Below are 7811 nucleotides of genomic sequence, written 5' to 3'. Positions count from 1 at the left end.
CGCATCAAACCCCAGTTTTGGGCTTGTGTTGAGGTGGCATTTACATCAAACCCAACTGTCTATTATTTTACGTATTTATACTTTAGAATCAATTTGGAAAGAGTATGAATACAGATATGTATAAATATAAGGTTTATAATACAATATATAAGGTTTTGGACTATATATATTTGTATTCGTACTCTTTCCAAACTGAACCTAAAAGATGTACATATAAAACAATGTGATAGGAAGTAGGAACCAGATTGGATATAAAGCCAAGAAGCTCATCAGGTCACGGCTTTATCGGTTCAACCATAGGTTCAATCGTAAAATATAAAAAATAAATAAAGGACCTAGAAAATCTCAAAGTATCATCGAGTTACTGGTCCGGCTTGATACTTCATTACTTTGATCTTTCATTCGATCCAAATTTGGCGCTGTCAGCAATATATCTGAAGGTTGCGTCGGTTGGAGTGCAAATCTAAATTATTGCAAAATTGCCTTTGTTTAGTTAGGGCTCAAAAGTACACTGATTTTCGATGCAAAATGTTTACAGAAGCTTTGCATAAAAATAAGTGAAAATATTGCATTCTCAAAATCAAAATCAAAGAAAATTTTGCCACAATAGTCAGTCGAAGTAGATATAGCCATTGCATCATTTCGATTGTTTTCTCCAAAGTCCTCTTCGAGCGTTCGATAGAGAAGAGAACGGTTCTACAATATAGGTAACGATTTCTGCCTTCGATCTGTGGAAATGAGAGAGGCAATATATTCTCATTTCGATCATTAAAGTTGAACTCTTATTTTGATTTCAGGTCGCTTCCCTCATCAGAAGAGATATCCAAATCCATCAATCTGCCTTTATTTCCATAGAGGTATGTCTGATCATTATTCATTTTTAGTTCATTGAATCTTCATTTTCAGTTTATCTAACTCCTCTGACTGCAAAATGATCATAGGGTACCACTATTTCTAATCGTAAAAGATCTCACCTTCAAATATGGGACTAAGTTTCGAGGGTTTTGAGCTTCGCAATTTGCAAATTGAACACATTCACAGTTTTATATGTTAGACAGCTTTGTATGCCCTTAGCTTCAATCAGAATGATGTACTTTATGAGTTTATTGTAAATGAATAAAGATACATATTTGATTCATGTTCCCTTGGTATGTTTCTGTGTAATACCCTTAAACTGGACACTTAATGAGACTCGTGTTAGTTTAGAATGTTCACAGCCAGTGGGTCGGTCTGGGGAGGCCTATCCTGACAAGGCTGACACTGTAGTGCCACCAAGTCGGTTGGGGTGGCTTGTCTCAGCTGCCAGGGTGAGACCCTAAGCACATACAGTGTAGGATTAATTGAATCTTTGAACTGGACCAGATTTCCAGTATTGCCCTGGACCTTGGAGATTGATGGGCAAAATTGGAAAGTTACACCCAACCCCTAGACTCGATTATGATACTGCACTAGGTGTCGGATTGGGCTATCTTTGATGTACCAATCAGTGAGATCCTTAGCGGGGGTCAAAACCTAGGTATGTTGGGACAGTCCGAGAATTCATCTGAGTGGGTGATCATAGTGACAGGATCAGCCCCTTTGTCGGACAAAGGTAATGATCTGGGGTGCACTCTCACTGATGGAAACCAAGACTGTCGGCAGCCGATTTCAACCGTTGAGATTTGTTTTGCAAAATATATTTTATATAAGATATAAAAGTATATATATGATTTCTAAAATGTTTGCAAGAAGGTTTTAATTCCCGGGATCCATATAAGTGGAGAGTGCAACGCTGTTCCTTGCAGCCGAGGGAGAGGTCCTCTCTTGTCGGGCAGTGTATGATCATTATGGGCTGAGAGGTTAAGTGTAAGACCATTGAGGATAATGCCTGATGGGCTAATCTTGCATCTGCCCACAGTCCCTGGGTGTTACAAGGTGGCTTGGCCCATGGACCACTTAATGTAAGTGTTGGGCCCATAGAGCTCATTTGATGGGTTTCAGGGGGTACACTGTCTTCAGTAGTGCATTTGGCCAGGCCTTGTAACAAAGGCTGGGCTGAACCCATGTGGCTGATGTGTAGATCAATGCTTGGGTCCCATGCCATACAAGGAAGCCCAACTGGGCAGCAATTTGGAAGGTTTTTTTAGTACATAACCTAAATGGGCCTTAAGCCCATTTCGAACTGGGCTGATTTGATCAGTCATTTAAAGGGGGCGAATTCTGAAGTGGGTCAGCTAAAAGGATTGGGCTTAGACCCTATCCACTCAGAGAGTCCAAGATCTAAATAAGATTTAGATCTGGAAACCTCCTAATTAGATTAGGAGACAGCTGATCTGATCTGCAGATAAGATAAGGATTATCCCTTATCACTAAGGGACTTCTAACCCAAATATGATTTGGATTAATAACTCCTAATCTGATTAGGAGCTGATCCCTTTGAGATTATAAAAGGGGAAGGGGGCGGCAGCTTTTTAGATCATCAACATCATTCTTCTCTTAAAGAAAGAGAGATTGAGAGATTTCCTGCATACTGCGAATTCTCTCCTGCCGCCACCTTCATGCCATTGCCATTCCTTCAGTTCGATTTCCAGTTCTTGGGAGCAATCAAGATTTGATCTTGATCTCAATCTTTTGGGAAAAGATTGGTTGGAGCTGTACTCACAAGCCCTCCAGTTGATTCTTGCGAAGGGTCAAGTTCTTTTGAAGAACGTTGTTGATTCTGCTCCATCCTTCACTGCGCCATCTTCAGTGGGAGCAGATTTTGGATCCTTCCTTGGGCGTGAACACCTCCATTGGGAGATAGTATTTCTCCGTATCAGGTATAATCCTCTCCCACTCCTTTTGGTTCAGATCTGGTTCAGTTTATGGTTCAAGATTGATCATTGAAAATATGATTTTCTAAATAGGGAATACGATTCTCAGTTGAAGGGAGAGATAAATTTTTGAAATTCGCCCCTTATTCCGCAATCTTTGGGCGTCCATAGGATGGATCTCTCATCCCTTCATTATATTCAACTGGTTCACCCTTTATTTGATGCCAATGGGGCAAGTCTTTAGTACCTGTTGGGAAATTGGGTCATTGAAACTTAGAGGAAAAGCTTTGAGCTGCGTCTAATGTTTTTAGAACGTTATTTATCTCCATTCAGTTTTACTGAGCTTGTTAATTTCAAACTTTTCATTGTATTCTCTGTACTTTAGTTTCAAGTTCTGCAGCACTCTATGAAACTGTTGGTAGACTTTCTATTCTTGGTGATCTCCTTTGAAAGGATTCACGTAGAGAGATTTCGTTGTTGTTCTGCTCTTTTGGTTCCACTAATTCTTAATCTAAAACATTCGTTTGCCTATGAAACTATACTTCCATAATTTGATGGTAGCTTGCATTGGGCTTTGGTGGGGGGAGCTGATTTGACAGAACACATCTAAATCAGACTGCATCTAATTCATTGTCAATACCATCCCAGCTTTCTCCCGATTCCCAACTATTTAAGTTGCCTTTAATGTTTGGTTTGTTAGTGACTACATCCCCACTCACAAGCAGAAACATACTGTTCAAAGGTCAGCATCCTTTTAAATTCAAGGAAAACAAACGGGCCAATTTTGTGGTTTACAGTGGGAATGAGAGTCGGAATAATCTATTACCCCACCTATTTTAGTTTGGACTGGAATCCGAATTAAAATCAGCCATAATTCATTCTCATTTCCAATGGAGAGAAAATGATCATGCCCTTACAGGAAAATGCCATTCCATCAGAAATGAAAATCGATTCCAGAGTCCAGACCCTATTCCTGTAAATCAAATGGATCCTAAGAATTGGATTTCTTTCCCCTATGCCTATATGGGTTGGATCTAAACTAACAAAGATTGTGGCCCATTTCTATTAATTTGTGATTTGACAACCCTTAAATAGGGGTGCAACTTGTAACAGTCTCACGTTGGAATTTAATTGAAGTTTCAATGAATTTGGCCCGAAAGTCCAGACCTAATACAGTATAAAATCTTCAAATCTGATATCTGACTTGCACACCCTACCCCTGATCCAACCCATGTAGAATGTAGCCCATTAATCCGACCAGCCAGGGGGTGTTTGACAACATGGTTTGTGTTGTTTTTGAAAACAAAAATATGACTGCCAATATAAGCAAAATTCTATTGATTTTGCTGTAATTGTTTTTGTTTTCAAAAACAAAACCGTGCTCTCAAACACCCCCTTACTTAGCAGGTTGGGATCATATATTGGGTAGATTTAATTGGATTGGTTGGGTCGTTGGTACCCCTGGACCCGACTCCTATTAATTCATGTGGTGAGCGTTCAGCTTATTTCAGTTTTTCAACATCTCACTATCTCTTCTCCGTCTTTCTGTCCCTTGTGGTTGATGTAGTCAAATGGGGTAGAGGGTTTCAAATTTAAATGGGCTGGAACGGATGGATGGTTGGGCGCAGGTTGGACTGGAACCTATATATATACCGAGAAAATGGGGGATTAATGGATGGATTCTTCATGGACCTCACACCTAATCCGGCCAATTGCCACTGCTGGAACCTTGTGGATCAGGTTTTCGTGTAATCCAGCAAAATTGACATTTTACAGGCATAGGCAAATTTTAATGTATCGATATAATGAAATGTATCGGCAGGGGTGTATTGATACTTTAAATATAAAATAAATAATTTCTTAAAAATACCTTTAAACAGGTGTATTAAAACATTCATAATATCATAGAAGGCATAACGTATCAATAATTTGAACCTTAAACCTTGTCCTAGCTATATAGGATCAGCTATATGAATCCTGTTTTGCTATTTTACTATGTTTAATGATATATATTAAGGTTTTTAAAACTGATTTGGACAATAAATCGGTCAGGGGTCCAGTTTTCGGGTCGAATGGTCCAATTGTTCGAATTAAACGGATTGGTCATTCTGACAAAAAAAATTAAAAAATAAAAATCAGCCAAAACCATTGGACGGTTCGAACAGTTTGAACATTCAACTGCCCGAATCAACGATTTGCTGGCCAAATTAATAGTTTTTGGCAAAATAACGGTTTTGGAGTAAAACGGAACCAGTCATGGTTCCCGGTTTTTCCGATCCAACCATCCGGTCCGGTCTGATTTCAAAAACCATGCTATATATAATTAAATTATGTGTGCTTAATTAAACAATTTCTTTATTACTTCCCACCAAGCCTTTTCCATCCTGACTCAACTCTTCCAACCCCTTTTTAACTTATGAATCTATGGACAAAGAGCTAGGCATAAGGCTATGTTTGGTTTGAAGGAAAATGTAGGAAAAGGAAGGGAAAGACAAGAAAACCAATACAAGATTTGAAGATCTCCCTATTTTTCCTTTCCTTTCCTTATATTTTCCTTCAAACCAAACATAGCCTAAATTTTTATATGAATTATGCATTTTGGCATGCATCTAAGAATGAGCCACAAATAAAGAGAATGTTAGAATATGATAGAATAGAACACCGGTTTTGTAGCCTTGCGACAAAACAAAATAGAAAAGAAAAGAAGACAAAGAACACCAAGTTAGAGCTTTCAGCTTGATAAATGTTAAATAAATTGTGGTCCTAATCCAGGTGAGTAAAAATTACAGACTCAAATCTTTGGTAAGTCTGTGAGAGCGAAAGTCCTCAAATCTCAGTAAAATATGCTTACCCAAGTCCTGCTATACTCGGTGCATGCTCTTTCTGCTTTTATTAATCCTAAATTTCAGTTGGGAAGATATCTTTATCAGAGAGATAGCTTTGCTCTCCCATTAAGTTATTGGACCATAAAAATATGTATAATATATATGTACGTATAGCAAATGACATACAGCTTCCTCCATATAACATTGATAAAATAATTTGGACGAATTAATGTTCACATTTATTGGTATAATCTGTAGATTATATTACGTACCACTGATGAGTTCCCCTATTGAAGCTTCTCCAGAACATGTGGATAAATCGACTACAATTTAACTTGGACGGTTGGACCAGCTTATTCAGTTGGAATGAGATGGCCAACAGACCAAGGCCAAAACATTTGATTACAATTTAGGGGAATTTTCAGATACACCAATTTTCTGTTAATTTGTACAATAGGCATGGTAATGAGTGGGGGAATACAGCACAAAATGAAAGGATATTGCTGTATCGCAAGTGGGGGTTGTGAAAAATAAAATGATTTTTTCTCTCTTACTCGGTTGGTACCTGCCCCCAACAAGGCGGGTTTTTTCTTTGCTTCAAGGGTGGGTTTGGGGATTCTACAGCCTATGTGGATATAGGTAAGATACAGTATTAGGTTAAACTTATTCTTCCCAACCACCATACTTAATGTATTTAAATATTAAATTTAATAATATTTTGAGTTTTATGTGAATGATAATTGATAGTTTATATATTTTTATATGTCTTAAACAAATAATTGGAAGATTTATTGTTTGCTTGTGTTATTTTATTCATGGCATAGTACCGCAAACTTTACCTAGCAACATTACACTCTTCTCGAAGGTGGATTTAGAGCCGCTAGTAGTGGGGCTCGAAACCACATTGCGTCTGGGGCTTACCCAGTTACATGCCAACCGAACCACCACTCGATTGGTGTGTTATTTTACTTATTTATTGCTTATATATAAAAAGAAGTAATGAAAAATTAGATGTGGGTTCTAATCCCAACCCACCCTACCCTTGAATGCAAAGAATGTAAGGTCGGGGAGGGTTTGCATTTTTATGTGTGTAGAAGGTTTGGTTTCTTGAAATCTAACCCTTTACGGGTTTTGGGATGGATATGGGTTGAGAGGTTTAGGGAGGCGGGCAGGGTCTAAAATTTACAAAACCCTCCCAGTTGCCATTTCCAAGTATCTTCTTCATCCGTCTACAGTGAGTTTGGGATTTCCATTGAGATGGGTTTGGGCTTATCTAGATCCAAAATTGCACCTCACATCCCTATTAGGCCTGCTCATGGGCCAGTCTCAGGCTTGGCTTTTGCCAAAATTTGAATGGGCCTGACCTGAAGCCCGACCCCGACATAGTATAAGTCAGGCCCGAAGCCCGGCCCATGAACAGGTCTAATCCCTAGATGGAAGCATCAATTAGTCTTGACCTTAATTAAATACTGCTCAGGTAATATACACTATACAGTGTTTGATTGTCATAGAATGTATTTTTTGTCAAACTTAGGGGGTGTTCTTTTTTCGGATTTTGAGAGGGGGGAAAGTTGGTCAATGGGATTTTGGTTCCCATTGCCCAATAATCCCATGTTCTTTTTTTAGATTTATGTGGGGACTAGGGAGTGAGTGATACCCATCTCCTATGTGGGTAAATAACTTTCCCACCTAGGAGAAAAATTGCCAACAATTGAATGGAACAAAAATGCCCTTTTTTAATAATGGATTTTTATAGCTAAAATGGTCATTGCCTTATTTATATGAGAAATAAAAGAACATGGATAAATGCAGTTATCCCGGTAAGTGTCTCCTAAGAAAAACATACCCAAATAACTGCATTTTACTTGGGTAAGTAACTTACCGAAAAGCGAACGGGACCTTAGTAACTTATGTATCCATTAATTGGGGACTTGGAATTAGGGGTGCAGGTAACTTTAACCAACTAAGTTGTTATAAACCCCCAATTCGATTTTTTTGGGTTTGGATTTGGATTAGGCTTGGATTGAGTTTGGGTTGGTCCGATTTTTTCACCTCATTTTGTTAATCATCATCATCTAATCCATTCTATTTAAAGCCATATCCACATTTAAATTATTAGTGATTAAACTATTTCTTATTACTCCTACCCATGTCATTTTTTATCTATCCCTAACTTTTCTAACCCCTTCCACTT

The sequence above is a fragment of the Nelumbo nucifera genome, chromosome 6, assembly GCF_055504915.1.
Source record: "Nelumbo nucifera cultivar China Antique chromosome 6, China Antique-T2T, whole genome shotgun sequence".
Lineage (NCBI taxonomy): Eukaryota > Viridiplantae > Streptophyta > Magnoliopsida > Proteales > Nelumbonaceae > Nelumbo > Nelumbo nucifera.
The sequence above is the reverse complement of the archived record's forward strand: the minus strand, read 5'-3'. Positions refer to the sequence as shown.